Raw genomic sequence first — 21,364 nt, forward strand, 5'->3', positions numbered from 1 at the left:
TTTTCATAAGCCAATATAATTATGTTGGGTAAGTCCTCCATACAAAAAAAGCTAATAGCTTAAATTTCTGGAAAAATAAAACACAGCTAATGTTGAGTTCCCTGAAGCTGAATGCCAGTTTAATTCCAGCGCTGTGCCCGGACTCAAACATTTTCGAATCTTCACTGATTGCTCCACAACTGACTCTGGGTCGGGATGTGGGTTCTTTTTCGAAGTTAATAGGGATAAGCTTCACTTGTATCTTGGGGAATGTACCCCAGTCTTTCAGGCTGAGGTATTTGCAATCCTCAAAGTCATGGACTACGTGGTGGAAAATAGGTAGAGGGGAAGTAGTTTACATATCTGAAGTAACAACCAGGCTGCACTTAAGGCATTGGACAGCCCTATATTACTACGTTTATACGCATGCATAAGTCGCTTTAATTCATTTCGCCGCGATTCAAAAGATATGTATAAACTGAATTTCAATTCGCTTTGAAAGAGCGAAGTGTTTTGGCTCACACTCCATTTCAAATCGGTAGTTTAATTCTCCAGACAGTTAGAAAGAGTGTATAAACACCGCTCTCACTCAAAGCGAATTGGAGATCAGCTTTTCCGCTCAAATTCCAAATAATCGCATCAGTATTTAAAAGCTGATTAATAATAGTCGTTCTTTTTCTTTGCCACGATTTTATAATACCGAATAAAACTAGATTTTTATCACTTTCCATTATGTTTACTTATAAACGGTTACTTTGATGCCGATATAAAGCCGTAAGTATAAACACTAGAGCGAAATGTGTACGGTGTCAATGCGCTTTCAATTAAGTCGATTATTCTGTGCGTATAAACGTAGTATATCTTAGTATTTCCTAACTAGATCGGTAATGCAAGTCTCAACTTATGTTATTATTTTATGTTAGTAAACATAACGAGCTTGCTTTACTTTGGGTACCAGGTCACTCGGGAGTTGGTAATGAGACATCTAACAATTTGGCCAGAACTGGTTCAAACCAGGCATTCTCATTACCAGGGAACGGATTCTTAGGGCCTAAAAACCTATAAAAAAGGCAAAATAAAATAACGAAATAGGCTGGAAAAGGCAAAATAAAATAGCGAAAAAGGCAGGAAAAGGCACTAGGTATTGCAAAAAAGGCAAAACAAAATAGCGAAAAAGGCACCAGGTATTGCAAAAAAAGCAAAATAAGGCACTAAAAAAACACAGAATATACGAAGAACAATCAAAGAATACATTTATTTTAGAAATGTTTATATTACAAGTAAAAAGAGAAAAACTATGAACTAGTTTCATTATATGAAAAATTTGGACTTTGAATCTTTGACTATTTTATCCTCTCGAGTTTCTATCTTATAAAAGTTTGATCTATATAGTTGTAGTAACATTGAGCCACAAGATGTTTTTTGAAGTTTTCTGGCAGCATTTTCATTCGATTTTCGCGAAGAAAAGCTTTGAATGCACTAAATGTGCGCTCGACGCAAGTTGATACAAGTGGAGCCCAATTTAAATATGGAACGTTTGAAACGTTCATATTATCAGGAATAATGGCGTTTTCCTCGCCCTTTGCAATTTTATCCACACCCCTTATTGTCTCCAAGCCTACGTTAGCTGAGAAAACGGCTTTGAATTTTTCCAACACCAATTTGGCAAGAGGCCCCTGCGCTTCCATAAGCCGCATGGGCATGTGTATATTTTTTATTCTTAAAAAAAAAATGTAAATGCTATACCTAATCACTTTTTTAAAGGTAGAAAAGGCAAAAAAAGGCAAATATCTTAAAAAAGGCAAAAAAAGGCAACATCAAATGTGTATATATGGTAATCAGGGAAAGCTAAATCGTGGACATTCTTAATCGAATATACTCTATCCGTTCCCTGGTAATTACATTGTTTAGTGTTAAAGAGAACACAAGAAAATAATTTATTTTTATTTTTGCCCCTGGGAATTTAGTTTTGGATCTCACCCGCGATGCAAATTTTCATCGTTAGATCTAGTCTTCAAATTTTTTGATGAGCTTTGGCAATATGTTAGAAATATAGCAGCTGGGGGTTCACCGAAACCAGTAAGGTTTTGAAAGGGGTCTACGGGGAAAAAAGTTTGGGAACCTCTGCTGTATATCACTTACTCTTCGGATATTCCAACTAGCAAGGATATACTAACATCCACCTTCGCTGATGATACTGCCTTAGTAAGCCGTAATAAATGTCCCAATAGAGCTTCAAGATTAGTAGAGGAACATTTACTACGCATAGAAGAATGGCTGGCAAACTGGCGCATAAAAGTCAACGAATAGAAGTGTAAACGTACAACATTTTCACCCAGACCGCAAGTATGCCCCCCAATCAGGCATTAGCTGGGCTCAACCCTAGGGTTTGAGCTATATTATTGTAAATTAGACGTAAGATTTTTATCAGATTTGCCTTCGCATTCCTCTTCGGTTTCGTATTGTCTTTTTCTAAGTCGAAATAAGATAATACAACTTCTGTTACTTTCTGTTAGATATACATACATAAGTATATGGGCAAATCTAAAGAACATGTAACCTTTGTGTTATTTAACTTTATTTTCATTGTTGTAAACTATATCAAGCTGGTGGCTTTTGGATATAATTCATAGACGTATACTTTTGAGTTATAGATGGTTTTCATTCAAAAATTATTAAAAACAAGTGAATTTTTTGTGTAATTTTAAGGATGTGAAAAATTAACTATGTCATAACTTTTGAAGCACACCATATACTGGTTTGAAATTTTATGGGCAATAAGTACTTATGTCTACACTTCATATCGACGGCTGAGTGGAAGATCGACCTATCTCGGTAGCCAGTTCGAAAACGTCCTATTTCAAAAAACTTTTCAAGAACGCCCTATTTCAGAATTCGTTTCAAAAACACCCTATCTCAGTACATTTTGAAGTAACATAGGGCGTTCTTGAAAAGTTTTTTGAAATAGGGCGTTTTTGAACTGGCTGCCGAGATAGGTCGATCTTCCACTCAGCAGTCGTTATGTAGTACGTAACTAAAGTGTACTTTAAAAAATATCTAAATGGCAAATAACTCAAAATTTGTAACTCTACTTTTCACAATTTTTAAAATTTTCGGTTTATAGCGTATAGCTTTTGAAGCATTTCATTTTAAAAACTTTTTATGTATGTAGTGATACCTTAGCAAGAGGTATGCTTTCCGAATGAAGCAACTTTTAAAGATAAAATATTCTGCGATCTTGAGCGTAACTCGTATTCCAAAAATATCTTAATTGTAGGCACATTTGGAAAATACGTCCAAACGATCTAAATCTTTTTATAACTACTAGGTCTTACAACATTACATATACCTGTAAAATGCTTCACAAAAATTTTCCCTAGAAGTGTGTAAAAATTTTAATGATGCTCCTTCTTGTAGTCAGAATATTTCGAGCGTTATATCAAATCAACATTTTTTCGACAAAGGTTTTGATAGTTGCTCTTACTTAACTGGAGCCTTCTAAATTCAATGGCGTCGTCAGTTTTGCCCGATTGGCTTCACTTCTCGAGATAGTGGTATTTGAAACTTTGTTTAAATTTTAAATATTAAAAAAAAAACTCCCTCAGTTTTGAAGATATTTTACAAAAATTTTGCGCACAATTTTATATTACACTAGCAGGCCCGGCGAACTTCGACTCGCCTAAAATTAATTTTTTTATTGAAATATTTGGTCCAACGTTTTCGCCAGCAATTCAAATAACCTGACGAAAGCGTTATACCGGGAAGAAGTCCTTGCGGCTCCATAGTGAATCGTCCTTGAATCTGTATAGTATAGTTGGTGGCAATTTCTAAACTGGTGAGAATCACTGGTCCACATTCTGTATAGTCACCGTCAAGCAAGGACCACAATGGCTCTGATGGTTGATTTAACGGGAGTAATTTGACTTGATCCCTGGAGCCTGCGAATCGATGATTTTTAGCAATATCGTTTCGGTCATTTAGGAGGAGTTAAGTCACCAGAATAAGTCTTTTACATACTGACACTCTTCGGCATTTTTTCCCATACATAAAAACTCTCACGCATTCGTTATACGGAGAAAATGCGCAACATTATCAGCGAAAAAAATTCTCAAAAATTAACGGTATCTTATAGCCATTTAAAACTTGCACTTTATGATACTGAAATTGAGTGAACTACAAAACTGCATACTCAAAATTTGGTGCCAAAATGAAATGAACTATATTTCTATAAAAAATAACAAAAAAAAGTATTATGAAAAAGAAAAAAACACTGTATTCTGGGTGTATATATTTACAGATAGATAAAAGTTTCAATATGTTTGGAAAGCGCCACGTCCCTTTTCCAGTAGCCCCAAAATCTATATATATACCAATTTCCAGGACACTGCCATAAATACTTTCAGAGATATACGGTATGAAAAATTCGATATGTATGGGTGATGCACGCTCCCTTAATATATCGAAAGTCTGCAGTAGGTGTCCAAAATTTCAAAACAATCGATTCAGCCGTTCGCGAGATCACCTCTTTTAAAAAGAAGGGCAACATCGATTTTGATGCGGCAAATGTAGAAGCTGGTTTTGATAGGCTTTTTTGTGTTAATTAAGAATACGTAAGTATAAAGATTCCATCAGCTCCAGATTTTGAGAGAAATGTGGTGAAATTGTCAAAAAATCGCTTTTTTGCAATATTTGAGAAGCTCTAGCAATGAAACAAAAGGTGATAGAACCTTTCACATTCCTGCACCTTGACCCTAAGGTTACCTGTGTCATTTACTGAACAGCTAATACTGATTTGTACACCATTTTGACGATAAAAAGTAAATGAGTACAGGTGACCATTAGGGCAAGGTGCAGGAATAGTACTTTCAAGGATGGCAGTCTGTAGTTCTAGATTTAATTTAAGCCCACGTGGACGGTTCTATCTCCTTTTGTTTAATTACGGTAGGAACTCAAACTCCCAAAATCAGTTATTCCTGTTCAACAAATGACTATAAGTGACCATCAAGCAAAGGTGCGGGAACTTGCAAGGATAATATTCGAGATTTTTAGCTTTAATCAAAGCCTAAGTGGAAAATTCTACCACCCTTTGTTTCTTTGCTAGAACTTCTCAAATATTGAAAAAAAACCCCGATTTTTTATACTTTGATCTCGTTTTTTTTAAATCTGGAGCTGATGGAAACTTTATGCTAACGTAATCAGCACACAAACATTCGGCAAAAATAGCGTTAACATTTGCTGTATCAAATTTTTTCCCTGTGTAGTAAATATTGGTAAATAGCCAATACCCGCATATTTGCGCCGCCCTCAAACACCTTTCGTACTGTAAAACAATGACTGGATTCTATTCTACGCATATCTATAATACGGGTATCGAATTTCAAGCAAATCTGCCGATTAATAAGACTTTGGAATAGATCGGTATCTGGTCCGCCTATCTACCTACGTGCCAAATTTCAAGCAAATCGGACCATAAATAAGACTTTTTTGAATAGATCGGTACCTGGCCCACTTAACGGAAAAAATGAATCCTATAAGCTAATCAAAGGCAAAAGGCGGCCAACGAACCAAAAGCATTTCTTTAGCGTAGCTCGACTCCTGCGCCACCTATCGGAAATATTAAAACTTTGTGCACGCCTTGTTCTAAAAAGAGTTTTTGCGAAATCGGCCCAAGTCTTCTCAATTGAGGAATTACTATACTTTTTCACACCATTTTTATACCCGAGCGCACTTGTGCACAAGGGTATACTAATTTTGTTCACATAACGGTTGTTTGTAACAGCCAAAACGAATCGAGATAGATATAGACAAATGTATACATAAATGCTCATAATGAATAGAGAAATCGATTAAGCCATGTCCGTCCGTCTGTCCGTCCGTCCGTGTACACGATAACTCGAGCAAAAATCGAGATATCTCATCGAAATTTGGTATGTAGGTTTCCGCTAATCCAAGGTAGGTTGGTATTGAAAATGGGCGAAATCAGACTGTAACCACGCCCACTTCACATATAACGGTAATTTCAAGAAATACGAAAACTGTGATATGTTAGTAACTAGTGAAGATAATTCACTCAAAATTGATATTTACAATAATTTCAGAGAAAAATAAGAATATAATAAATTTTTGGAAAATGGGCGTAGCCCCGCCCACTTATGGTTACACGTGTATATCTTGGTAACCGCTGCACCAATTTCTTCCAAACTTGGCACAGTTGTTGGCCTTGGTACAGCATACTAAATGGACGAAAATTTTTAAAATCGGACCATAACCACGCCTACATCCAATATAACGGTAATTTAGAGAAATACAAAATCTTCGATAAATCAGTAAATATTAAAGCTAATTTATTCAAAAATTGATGATTGCAAATAATTCTTTACCAAGAAATACGTTTATGGTAAAATTTTGGAAAATGGGCGTGGCACCGCCCACTTATAATCACATATATATATATCGGTAACCGTTCTACCAATTTGCACCAAACTCGGTATTTTTATTGTGCTTGCCACATAAAGGCAAAATGTTAAAAATTATTGATATAGGACTAAAATTACGGCCGCTTTTCATATAACGGTAAATTTCAGAAATGCTTGAAACTGCAATATTTCGAAATTTAAGGGCGCTAATTTACTCAAAATTGATACACCCCGGCTTACCATCAAGCGGTAGCTTTCGGAAAGGTGAAAAACATATATGTATTTAATACTTGCGCCGGGTATTTAATGTTCGGCTCCACCCGAACTTAGACTTTCTTACTTGTTATATATATATAATTACATTCAATATCTCTTAAAATCATTTAAATCGGTTCCCTATAACATCTAGCTCCCATACAATTGATTATTCAGAGACGTTGTTTTGCGTTATAACTCCTCCAATTTAAGCTGGTAAAAATTTTGTATAGGTTCACTTTAACATATAGCACGCATACAATTTATTATTCAGATATGAATGTAAATGTTTATTCCTCGTCTAACTTTTGAAGCACTTGATGGTAATGAATTACACTTATACATATTTATCGATTTATTAAGAGATTACGAATAGAATCATATATAAAAGTGAACTTGAGTCATTTGCAATTGAAAATGAATTGCAGAAACTGGCTGAATAACTGTACTTGTTTAAACCAGGGTTGTTGCGAATATTATTCCGAAATAAAAGTCCTTTCCGGATAATAAACCAACCGCTCATCCAAATTAAATAAGTTTGGTATAGCTTTAAAACGGAAATTTCTAAACGAAGAAAGCCACATATTGAAAAGTATTTCAATAAAAAATGTTAATTAATTACCAAAGAACAAACCTTGTGTTAGTTATATGAATTTCTTTAGTATTAAATTATAAAAAAAATATAAATAGAGGTCGTTCGTTATTTCTGTTTAACAGCTATTTCAGTCCACTTTCATATGATATCAAATTTGTTTAATTTGGACAGGCGGTTTGTTTATTATCCGGGAAGGACTATTATTTCGGAATAATATTCGCAACAGCACTTTGTGCAAGAATAGGGCCAGAATTTGAACCAACTGGGAGCCCACTGTAGCAAAGCGTTGGGGTTAGTTCCGACATTAAGGGTTTGTAACGAAGGGCGGACTGTTTCGCTTGCGTGGTCGCGAGCCTTTTGCGGGCTGGTGGATAGTCGGATAACACAAAAATGGCCGGATAAACCAGATTCCGGTTACCTATCGGATACTCGGCACATCCCTAATTTTAACATTAAACGGAGTATAGACTCTTCAACTAAGGAGCATTATGCTCCGCATAAGACCAAATGTGAAGGGATACGGGAATTTATTTGGGGAGTGGCGATTGGGATCAACTTGTCAAATAACTTTATATTAAAGGCATCTGGCTTGATTCACAGGATCGACCAATCGAAGATATATGATCTACAAGCATCCAATCTGCTTAAACCCTCATTTATTTTTCATGCAAATAGAGGTTCGATTAATTTGTATAAAGTGCGAAGTAAAATGATTTGTGTTATAATTTTACTTTTAGTAAGTTTCATTTTGGGAATTTGGTGCAAGGTCCATTTACAGAGTTCCCTGTAATAAAACAATTATACCATGTATTTTGTAAAAAAATACAAGACAAAAAGCTATACGATGGGTTTATTAAAGCAATATATGCGTACATATAAATACTTAATTTTTGCTTACAATGTTTGTCAAATGACGGATGTAATTAAATAACTTAACAACTTATTCAGAATTATAATTAAAATTTCAAACTAAATTTTACGCTTTCCTTTTGCGAATTTTCCTATTATCATTTCCGTGTCAATTTCAATAGGGGTATTCTCTGAGTCTTGCAAAGCCCTTGCATGGTGCACAGATTGCACGGATTGCACGGTAAAAAACGGTTTTCGTATGGGACAGCTTTGCAAACCGTGCAATCCGTGCACCGTGCAAGGGCTTTGCAAGACTCAGAGAATACCCCTAATATTTAAGTGTACGTGTAAAAGTGCTAGACCTATCAGTCTTTCTTCATTCATGGTACTACGCAACCATGTTTTTTACAGGCGAAAGGTAGAAAAACTTCTTTCTGAAGCAGCGTTGCTAGCTGTAAGTGTAGCCAGAATGCGGAGAAGTTTGTTAATCAATGGAGGAGCATATTCGTCGCATTTACCAAGAACTTCTGCTGCCGACTTTGGGAATGGCTTTTCGCTTACCTTATTTGTCCATCGTTCTGACCACACTTTATTCTCTCATTCCAAATTGATAGCGTCTACTTCTAAGAAAAAATCTTATCGTTTTCCAAGTGAATTTACGCGTTAGAAAGTATTATTTTTTTATCTAGCGTATTACTTTGCCCAATTTTAGATGGAAGTAATGAGTTCAAATCAAAAATGTTTATCCAATAGCGGTATAAACATTGCCTTTCGATAAAAATCTTCAGCGTTAGGTGCACGATAATTAGCCCAAATGTTTTGTATATTCGCTCTCCGGGGAAGGACAATGAAAACTATTTTATATGGTGTTAAGGAAGAAATATTTAGGAACATAAAATTTAATTTCGTTTTGTACTAAAATACACTCTTTTGCACTCAATGCATAATAACTTAAATGCTAGGTATGTATGTATGTATATACATACCTATAGGGGGCCACAAAATAAAATAATTGCGATATTTTGACCGGTTTTGGCATTTGGCATTTGTCTTTTCTTTATTTAATGTTTATTATATTAATATACACTGCCGGAACAAAGTATTGGCACAGCAAACTTTTTACAATAAATGCAACAATTTTCATTCTAATATTTTTCCGCTAATTTCGTATAAAAATATGGTTCATTCTACAACAAAAAACATAAAAATATAATTTCTAAACTTTGTCCAAAACTCGCGAAAATTCAGCAAATTTTCATGAAAATTTTCAACTCTTTAATCAGATTTTTTAGAATTGTTTCGAGAATGCAGATTTCAGTGATACCGTTCTCACGAATTTCGTACTTGCGGGAGAATTTCGTGATTACGACGAAATTCATGACGTTGTCACGTCGGGATCTGCGACGGAATTGATGGTAGGCCTGATAAAAATCTCGTGTCACCGTGTTCGTTTAAGCTATTTAATCTCCGAAACCGCTTAACAGCAATATTTTTTTTTTCTTCGAAATTTTTTCTATGCTTCTCGCAACGTGCTTATCTTAATATATAAAAATCCCGAACAAAAATAGCAATCTTTTGTAAATTTCGATATCAAATCAAACGTAAAAAACAATATCTGCGATGCATGTAACCTGCCTATGTATCGGTGTGTAGCAGGACAACGTCTGCCGGGCCTATTAGTTAAACAAACTAACAGTCTACAACAAACACCATACAAATCAGATTCAAACGTTCTACAAAAATTAGAAAAATTTTGCTTATTTTCACCAATATTACAAACATATTAATCAGGATTTACTATGCAGTTTTGTAGGCCATTTGATTCTAGTATAACGAAGTGCAAGTTTCAAGCTACTATAAAATCGCGTTAGTTTTTAGAAATTTTTTTTGCTGGCAGTGTCTTTCATATAACAGAAAATTGTCGAACATACTTTTGTATGGAAAAAACGTGCAACACCTTCACCCCAAAAAAATTCATTTTTGTCAGCTGTCTGCAAATGTTTTTTGATGTTGGCTGTTGTCTGTCGCTTCACCTGAACATATGAAAAGAAATTACAAATGATCGGCGAAAAAGGGCCGATGCCGATGCCGATGCTCAATTTTGTGCCGATACTAGCCGATGCCGCTTAATCGGCCGGACTCAAAAAGAAAGCATGTTTGCCTATTTATATGTATGTATATGTGCATATCTCTAGAACTTTTCATTTTGGTGATTATGCCAGAGCTGTGCACTTTATGATTATTACAATTTGATTACTGAGGATTACGATTACTGTAATGTAATACCAAAAACTTTCAGCATCACGACTACTATAATCGTAATCATACACTGAGGGAAAAAATATTAAAATCCATCAGAAACGTAATTGATCTTACTATAAACGTCAATGAAAGTACTGTATATTGGTAAATATTCAATTCAATTAATGGCGTTATAAAATTTATTTCAATGTTGCCTGCAATGGAATTCGAACTCTGACCCCATCTGGATATAAAAAAATTGTGGTAAGCATCTTTGCGCACTCATCTACGGCATATAAATGTGCTTTCAAATGTTGAATTTCCATCAACACCACATCACGCGATTTGTACGGATAAACAGCCAGCAAAAAGTGGGACTAGGTTAAATACTAGTACAGGACCACACTACCTTGTAACCAACACTAGTAACCAAATGGAGAAAATATGGTTACATTAACATTGCGATGACACTGGACCTGGCCACCTCTGGTCCACTGCTGCATAACATGGGACCACCTAGGCAACTACTCCTTTTGACCGAATCATATTGCCGATGGGCCACGAAGAGGTGGTGCTCAACACATATATCAGTTTTTTACGTTTGAAGTGGCAGGTCATCATAACAAGTTACTAGTGTGCAACCTGGTCCATTAGCACATACTTTAAAAATACGACGCAGTGGCACGCGGCATGAAATCAAAAGCACCCATGGCAGGAGCGAAAAAAATTAATAACTAGCGACCCCGTACAAGTTTCCGTGTTTTTCTCCTTTAAATAATGTATTATAGAACACGGATTGATATTCAATGTAAACGATTAAAAAATCTGATCGAGGAGTAATAGATATTTCCATTTGTTTATAATTTTTTTTTTTAAATCATCAAGATACATGCTATGAATCAGTGGATAATAAATATAAATAAAAAAAGTTATTAACAATGGCTCTTGTAAAACCTCGAATTTCGCAAAATTGCTCAAATTGTATTTTTTTTATGGTTGTAAACCGAATAAAGTGATTGGTGCGAAAAAATCTTGAGCGTCCCATTTTTAGGGGCCTTCTTGAGAGATTTTCACTCACTACTAGTTCTTTATCATAGAACCTTTGCATTTTTTCGGCAATAACACAAGTTTACAGAAATGAGAAAATTGTACGGCCAGCGACATTTTTATATGCATTCTAATGTAATGCTGAGTCCGAATACGTAACTCAAATGTAAGGGAGTTGAAAAGTTTTTGAGATATAGCTGACTTTCGGGTTTTTGAGAACTGAAAAAAGTGCACTCACTTTATTAGAGTTTTCTTTGAATGCCGTCGGCCAACCGCAACATGTTAGTATGAGTTTTTATGAAAAATTGTTCGTTTAAAACAAATAGAAATTTAAGATTGACTATCTATATCCAAAGAAAGTTGTAATAAAGTGAGTGCACTTTTTTTAGATCTCAAAAACCCGAAACTCGGCTAGATCTCAAAAACTGTTCTACTATCTTACATTTTAATTTTGTATTCGGATTCAGCGGGAAATTTTACATTCGACTGCATATAAAAATGCCGCTAGCCGGACAATTTTTTAGCAATAATTTATAGGTTCCACCAACCAAAGCACGGAAAAAGTTCTATTAGATCAGCAAATTTTGTATTCTCTATCATAAGTGTGACAGGAGAAAGAATTTTAAGAAAACTTGTCACTCTTAAGAAAAAGTGCTGAAATATGCATGTTTAAACTAGTATAACACGACAAAAAACCGCGGTAGAAACAAAATCTTTTACACATTGGTTACCAGTAACAGTAGAAACAACGTGGTGGAGGTTGAAAAAAATGCTGCCATAAAATATTTTTCCTAGTACACTTGACGAATTTTGTCTCACAAATAGTGCAACTATGTCACTGTGAGCATGATACAAAAAAGAAGGTAGTTTCAATAAACAACTTTTGACGGTTAATAAAATTTTTGGAAGTTTCATAAATTGTGAGTATTATCATCGGCCTGCCACTTTGATAATATTAAAACAATAAATCGGAGTATTTTCCTTCCCATATTTATACCAATGTAATAATATTTAAAGTCAAAAACCATTATCAGTGCTTGGTATTTTTTTACTTACGTAACTCGCACTATTTTTATTAAAAATATATAAAATATAGACTATTAAAGAAGACTTCATCGTAATTGTTCTTTTTATTTTATAATAAAAACCACGCGCGCATTATGCTGTTATTTTTTCGTTTTCTTATTTTGAATGCAATCTTGCGATCTAAAAATCTAATTCTAACGAATGTTCTTCCCAAATAAAACCTTTTTATATTTTGGTTCAAATATACTTTTATATTTCTCAAAAGATTTTGCAAACAATTAGCTTTCAAAATTGTTGATCTTAAAGTTTCTAATGTATGCAAAAAACCTGAAGTCGGCTTGAACAGAACAAATAACATATCGTCTATAAACTACAAAACCGCGTATCAACAAAATGCAAAACTGCGTATGCGAGGTTGCATAAATTATTTTCCAGAGAGTAAAAACACTCATATTTCAAAATTGTTCTCTTTTTATAAAGCAATCGCATTTCTGGCTAGTATAAGTCAGGACGAATGGATAAAACTTGAGCCAAGAGCTTGTGTGAGCAAATCCAATCTATGGCAAAAAATGTCAGTTACGCGGTTTTGAAGAACGACGTTACGCGGTTTTGTACTTTAAACGACGATATGTAAGTATAATTTTGATCACTTTCTTCATGCGTTCTGAAACCTTGGCATCAACCCCATTTTCGAAATTATGTAGCCGGCATAATTTTCAAGTCCATCATATTCCACATCTTTGAATGTACTGATAAAATCTTCTGCTTTAAACAAAAATATTTCTTCTAGTGATCAGGTAGCATGAATTTGATGAAATGTCATAATTTTATTAAAAGTCAAATGGTTAGCAGCAACAACGAATGCCATTAAATGGAGCTACCTTCTTTTTTGTATCATGACTGTGAGTGGACGTGTTTTTTGTGGCGCTGCATTATATCACGTGTGTTAACGTAATTACCGGCTTTTAATAAAGTTCTTAACCATATCTGGTAAAACTTTTGTGCGCACAACATCACGGCTGCAGCTGATATTTGTTTATTTTTCATAATTTTCTCGGTATTCGTCATTCGAATTTTGAGTGAACACAAATATGTCGGGCTAGAGAAAGAGTGCGCGCAATGTTCCCTCTCCCCTGCAAACTCCCGCCCAAACCCCTCTCCTATCATTGTAAAACTAAATTCTGCTTATGATCGCTCTCGTTTGTTCGTAGCAGTTGCTCGATTTCTCAAATCTAGCCGAAAGGCATTAACTCGCCGCAATATTGGAATCGATTCTGATGATATTTTTTCATGAATGCTTGACAAAAAAGAACCGTGAGCTTATGCGACTGTCTACTCAGCTAAAAAGACAAAAGCGGCTGGTGAGTGTGTTCTCAGTGTTGCCGTTTTGGTTACTTTTAACCAATTTTGGTTATTTTTTTCTTGGCTGTGAAGTTGTTAAGATCTTTCCCATTTTGGTTTTTTTTAACATTTTCTGTAGTTTCTTATTTTTGTATACATACAATAATTAAATCTTTGAAAAATAGTATAAACAAATACATTTATTCTGCTCAATATGGTTATTTAACTAAAGTTATTACTACAAAATGGCAACTCAAGATTCGACTTATTCCGATAATAATCATGTGTTTACATATGCAAAAGAACATGTAAAAGTTCGAGGGTGCAACTATTATCGGTTCGTGTCTTTAATAAATCGCGGTGAATTAATCGCCAAATTTTTGGAAACCGCCCCGCAGTTACACCATTTCTATATTCTTTGCACACACCTATATAGTATGTAGCTGAAATGACATTTGAATAATACGAGAGTCATTAAAAAGCCGCGAAAAATTATTAGAATTCCGCGCAAAATTGGTGTTTCAAGTTAATTTATACGGGCTAAATTCTATGGATAAGTGAGCAAAAAATACACAATTTTGGTTTTATTTTGGACAATATGTATTTCCAAAAAACTTTTAAATTAGGTTCGTTATAAGACATAGGGCAGCTACACTTGTCGAGGTTGAGGAGAGTAGCAGCAGCAGTGGCAGCCCCAGAGTGAAACCAAGTGAGAATATTTTGAATCATTGTATTAATATTACTTACATATGTATGTATTTGTTTTATAATATACAGAATACATAATATGCATGGTCGGCTAAAGACTACTTCAAATGAATACATACTTAGATAGTACATATGTACATAAATACCTCGTATATGCGGAATCCAATACCACGTCATGTATGTACAATAAAAAAGGGATTTGGTTATTATTATATTTAAGATTAATAATAATAATCTTATAGCAAGTAGGTTCAGTGAAAATACCATTCCACAGTTTTGAAAAAATCGGTTTTTTGCGCTTTTGTAAAATATATTTACCATTGTATACGCGGTACTGCGTTTGGCGTATACGAGGTATTTCGCGCTAAGCGACGATGTAGTTCAATAAGTCCAATTTTTAATTGTTTCATCTTTAAAATATACCACATATATATGCACCTAATACGGGAAGCCTGATTTTATAAAATATGTATTTATATATATATACTTATATATGAATGCATTTCATTTATTTTCAGCCTTAAAAGGATTTACTTTTCAAAAATGCAAATAAAAATTGATTTTCTTTGGTTTGTAAAATTTGTCTATACGTGCTATATAAAAGAATTCGTGATGACCTGAATTGTTAATCTAATAAAAAAATTGGTTATTTTTCTTACATTTGGTAACTTTTTCGTCTAATCTTGGTTAGAAAGTTCTTTGAGCGGCGGCAACACTGTGTATTCTCAATACGGGGACAAATTTACGCAAAAAAACATGCCAGCAGCGAAGGAGTAAAAGTTCTTAATCGTGAGAGCGTCGAGCGTCTAGCAGCTGCCACTTAAACTTAGCATATGTTTTATTATTTTAATTAATATTGAAACTTTGTACGATTTGTTTTTGTTTTTATGCCTACTTTTGTTTTTATGCTTATTTTTATAATAGCCATTCCAGATTCTATCCTCTTTTTATTTCACATCTACCCCATTTCTTCCCTTTCCTTCTATTTGTACTTTGCAGCTGACTGTTTCGCAAGCCTCCCAAACTGTGATCCATATGACTTGTACCTTGTGTAGATACACTAACAGTGATAATATTAGGCTAGCTTTGAAACTTACGTGCGAATATAATAATGGGTTCAATATTTGCCACTTTAATGCTCGAAGTTTATCGATTTATAAACTTGAATATTTAAACTTTTTGTTACGGGAAATAAATATTGATGTGGTCTGTATAACTGAGACATGGTTCAAACCTTGTATTGCTAACTCTGCTTATGCTCTTTGTGATTTTTCACTGTTAAAGAATGATAGGTCCACTGGTCATAGAGGGGGTGGCATTGCAATTTATTTCAAATCCAGTCTTAAATGTAAAGTCGTTCATAAATCTGTCTGCCATGAAACAATTGTAGAGTTTAGGTATAATGTTCAAAGGTGTCTTGTAATATGTGTCTATAATCCCCATAGGTCTAATGACTTTACCACTATTTTTACAAAAATTTATGAACTGTCCTTGAGCTATGTAAATGGCCTCGTCTGTGGTGATTTTAATGTCGATCTTCTCCTGGATAACGTTAAATGTAGGCAATTACTAAATAACTTCACCAATTGTGGATTAACTGTCGCAAACGAATTTGCAACACGTTTTGCTCCTCACTGTAAGCCAAGCATGCTAGATCTCTTTGGTGTAAGCTATGTTAGCAAAGTTAGCCACGTAGACCAATTTTCCTTGTTGGAGTCTCTGACCATGAACTTGTATTTTTATCTTTTAATATTGAATTTAACAAAGAATTGTCAGTTACCAACCTGACGTTCAGAGATTTTAAATGTATTGATAAAATAGCACTGAATGACGAAAGTATATCACTGGAATGGAACTCTTGCTGGTTCTTCTCGAATTTGGATGATAAATTAGATCAATTTAATAAACTGGTCAAATACTTGTATGATAAGTATGTGCCTCTACGTACTATAAAAGTGAGTAATTATAAGAGACCGTGGTTCACTAAGCACATTCTTAATCTTATTAAGAATCGAAGTAAGGCCTATAAATATTGGAAGCAATATTCATCAGACGAGCGTAGGAATGCATATAAAAATTTGGGAAATAAAGTAGCTAAAGAAATACGTTACAGTAAAAGAGTCTATCTGGAAAATAAGCTTGATACAAAATTACCCTCCAGAACATTGTGGAAAAATTTGAAATCTATGGGAGTCTGTAATAAAGATTCAAAACCTTGCGGTCTTGGTGCGGGTGAGATGAACAATTATTTCATTGGCGCCAATAATAAACTTACGAATTCGCACTCGTTCAGTTTTAATCAAAATTTGGTTTGCAAACCCTCATGTGAATTTTCTTTTAATACGGCCAGTGAGAACGATGTTGTAAAGAATATTTTTGCTATCAAGTCAAATGCTACTGGTATAGATGGTATCCGTCTACGTTTCCTTAAGCTGATTATCCCTTACATTCTCCCGACACTTACACATATCTTTAATTTTGCCTTAACATTATCCTCCGTTCCAAACCTTTGAAAGATTGCAAATATTATTCCTGTTCCCAAAGGCGAGTCTTGTGAATCTCCCGAAAACTATAGGCCTATTAGCATTTTACCTGTTTTAGCCAAAGTTTTTGAAAACTTTATTTCGTCCCAGATAGTTCTACATTTGAATAATCATAACTTGTTGAGTGAGGTCCAATCTGGTTTTCGGTCAAGTCACAGTTGTTCTACAGCGGTTTTGAAGGTAATGGAAGATATTCGTCCTGCTTATGATGACAAAATACTCACTATCCTGGTGCTATTCGATTTTACTAAAGCCTTTGATACCGTAAAGCATGACATTCTTCTTGCAAAATTGAAGTACTACTTTGGTTTCAACTCTACTTCGCTTAAGTTTATGGAAGCGTATATATCAAACAGGTACCAACAAGTGCAATGTGGAGAAACAATTTCTTGTCGCAGGAAAATTAATTCCGGTGTACCGCAAGGCTCAATCCTGGGTCCTATACTCCTTAGTATATTTGTAAATGATATTGTTCACTGCTGTCAAAATGCTTATATTCACCTGTATGCCGATGATACACAGATCTACTACTCGCGACCAATTGGACTTGGGGAAGACCTCGTGTTTCGGTTAAATGAAGATCTAAGAAGAATAGAGATCTAGGCCGAAACAAAAACGCTCTGCTTGAATGCTGCCAAAACGCAGGTTATACCTATATCACCTCATTCTTTTGATCTGAGTTGTCCATCGCCAATTATATTGGGGCAAAACTGAGTTAAAGTTTCGATATGTTGTGACTAATCTGGGCTTTAAAATTAATTCTCGTCTGACTTGCACAGATCATATCAACCACTGTATCTCTACAATATACTTTATTTTAAGAAACCTTTGGCATACATGTTATTGCCTACCAAATAATACAAATTTGAAGCTAGTTCAGTCACTTATCGTTCCCCATATCGCGTATTGTGAAATAGTGTATGGAAATCTTAATTATGAATCGAAGAATAAATTAAAAGGAGCTTTAAATAATGCTGCCAGGTTTATATATTGTAAGAACAAATTTGACCATATATCATTGTTCATTGTAAATATTCTCGGTTATAGCATCGAGAGTTACTTAAATTATCGCAATATTTTATTCTTATTCAAACTGATCAGAAACCGCAAACCATTATACCTGTACCATAAATTAAAATTTGTTCAATCGTCTCGTACCTGTAATATTGTGTCCCTAAATACCAAACATTAATAGCCTCAAGATTATTTTTTGTTAGTGCTATCAGAATATGGAATTCACTACCAAATTCAATTAAATGTGTAAGTTCGATTCAATGCTTCAAAACAGCAGTTGCAAATCTACTCAAAAATTAACTATCCACTTCCCATTTTCTGTCTTTTCAAGTTTTCTGTCTGCCTTCTATCCCTTAGTGTTAGTTATAATATAGCAAGAATGATATGTAGTTCATATACTTACTTATATTATTTTCTTAGCTTAAGTTTAATATTGTAATTGAAATTTTTGGTATTAGTACGCTTAAAGACTTCGAGTTTTACTATACTTACAAAGTAAATAAATGAAATGAAATGAAATGAAATATCAAAAAATTCCTCACGTTCCAAACGTGATAATGCAAAAAAAAATATCAAACAAGAAAGGACAATTGTGAGTCATTAGAAAAATACATTTATGGTGAGAAGTTATAAGCGTTTACAGAAATGCTTGTTGGATATTCCACCCATCACATCAAAATATGTATTTTTTAACCTGACAAACAAAATACTTTTAATAATAATAATAATAATCCCAACGGTTTTTACCCTCCATTCCCGCCCATCCGCACGAGGGACGCAGTCCGCAAGACGTACGGAATCAGTATTTTCAATTTTTGCGCCGAGTCACGATAGGCAGGAGTTTGTTAAGTGTCGAGATCTAAAACTGTTCAGCTACAGAACTAAATTCATCAGCCGATTTTATGTCTTTATTTTAATAATTCATTTATTGAGAGAGGACAGTATCGATTTCTTAATGCTGAAAAGCGGATCTGATATATCAAACGTGCTGGAATGAGAGTTAAAATCCTGGCATAAGCAACGGAGTGGGTCGTGCAATTCAAAATTAGTTTTACAAGCTTTCAGAAATAGGTGGCAAAAGTGTCTTGATACCCGGGAGGGAACATTAAGGCTAACTTCGCCAAGAAGAAGCGGACTTTAAATTGAGCCTGTTAGTAATTTAACTATAAAAATTGCACCAAGCATTAAGCTTCCCATTGTTCAATAATATAATAGATTGGCGTTCACACATATGCTAGTGTTTGGCCGAGCTTCTCCTACGATTTGTGGCGTGCGCCTTGATATTGTCACACAAAGAGGAAGGACCTACAGTTTTACGCCGACTCCGAACGGCAATTGTATTTGTATTAGAAGCGGTTTTCATGGCAGAAATACACTCGGAGGTTTGCCATTGCCTGCCGCTGTTAAAAAAAAACTTATTTCTATATTTTCTTGCGATTTTTCTTCGACCATGGCTTGAATGTAATAAACATTTAGATCATGCCAGTAGCGCTCATTTTACTCACGAACTATGCATCCTCAATAATTACTCGTCCCACCCACCGCAAAACGTTGTCCACCCAGGGCCGTCGAGAGAAAACTCGGGCCCGGTACTAAAAAATCACGGGCCCCTATGTATACATTGTATTAATTTAAAAGCATGTGACCCAAATCGCCGAAAACGAAACCAAGGTATCGGGCAACGTAAATATACTCAAATCTTCTTCTCTCAATCATGAAAATTCACTTAATTCTGAGAAACCTTTAAATTAATGAATATTAAAAAAGCACAACATGAAATTAATGGTTGCTTACATTTAAGGACCACCATTTTGTGCATTGTACTTTCTTTTTATTCGCTTGCCCTGTATTACTTTGAAGTTAATAAGAACAGTATTCGATAAAATAATCAGCGTTTAACTTTCTAAGTGAAAATAAAGTCGGCAGCATTTCCAATGTAATGTAACAGTCCAAAATATCAAAAGGTTTTTTGGCGCGGAATCCACCAGACTAAAGAATTGAAAAATCTGGTTTCTTCGAGCATTTTCGGCCTTCTTTCACAATAAAATAAAGCAGTTTCTTCATTATCCATATGTTTTCGGTGGAAAACTATTTGTAACGTAAAACGCGAGAATGCGGGCATGCTTATGCATATAAACTAGCACACAAATGCGAATAATTTTGCCCTGACAGACCTCAGTATTGCGGATTAACGAGCCGAGGGTCGTGGGTTCGAGTCCCACAGCCAGTAGGATTTTCATCTATTTCATTTTTATTAATTTTTTCATAAGTTCTATATTTTTTAGCATTGCTTTCAGTTAGTTGTTGTTGACTTTTTAATAAAATTCAACTCTAAACATTTAAAATAGCTAATAGTAAAATAAAAAATGGGATATAAAATAAAAAATGTGATATAATAACAGTAAGTAAGCCGCTGTGGTGTAGCGGTAGGCAGTGTGCGCTTCCACTCCATAGGGCCTGGGTTCAATCCCTGGTCAAAGCAGCATTGCAAAAATATAGAAAAAAGGTTTTTTCTTAACAGCGGTCGCTTCTCGGCAGTCAATGGCAAACCTCCGAGTGTTTTCTGCCATGAAAAACAGCTTCTCATAAAAATACAATCGCTGTTCGGAGTCAGGTCTGTAGGTCTCTCCCCTTTGTGTGACAACATCAAGGCGCACGTCACAATTTGGAGGAGAAGCTGGACCAAGCCCTAACATATGTGTAAGTGCCAACATTATTATTATTAAATATATAAATAAAATAACAAAAATAAAAATTTTCTTCGCAATCGCTCCAACCGAGGATCGAACCTGGCAGTAATAGGCTTGTAGCACGTAACTCTCACCACTCGGCTAGCGCGGACGCCAAACTCGCCTGCTTTGTTTGCTTATTTGTACAAAAGACAGCAGCTCGCCGTTTTTACCAGTGTTTTCATCGAAAATTCCCCTGATCCGAGTTAATTCCCAAAAATTTCGTGCGTTTGTTCGGCTGCTTATGCACATTTTAAAGAGGAACATGCATGAGTTAAAGCAAATAAAGGCCGTTTATGTAAATAAACGAGCCCGTTTGTCAACCGTATAAGAGTCTTTTTAACCGACTTCCAAAAAAGGAGGAGGTTATCAGTTCGTCGGAATATTTTTTTTTTTTTTTTTTTTTTTTTTATGTATGTTACCGCATAACTTTGGACCACGTCAACCGATTTCGATAATTCTGTTTGCATCGGAAAGGTAGTGTCTCAGAGGTGGTCCCATACTAATCTGGTTAAGATCCGATCAGCGGATCATGATATATATGTAGGATCGGTTGACAAAGCGACACGGACAGGACGTAACTACTGACGTTAAACTACTTACGAGTCGACTACCCAAAAA

Source organism: Rhagoletis pomonella, unplaced genomic scaffold, assembly GCF_013731165.1.
Source record: "Rhagoletis pomonella isolate Grant_MI unplaced genomic scaffold, Rhpom_1.0 Rhpom_scaffold_00001, whole genome shotgun sequence".
NCBI classification, from domain to species: Eukaryota; Metazoa; Arthropoda; class Insecta; order Diptera; family Tephritidae; genus Rhagoletis; species Rhagoletis pomonella.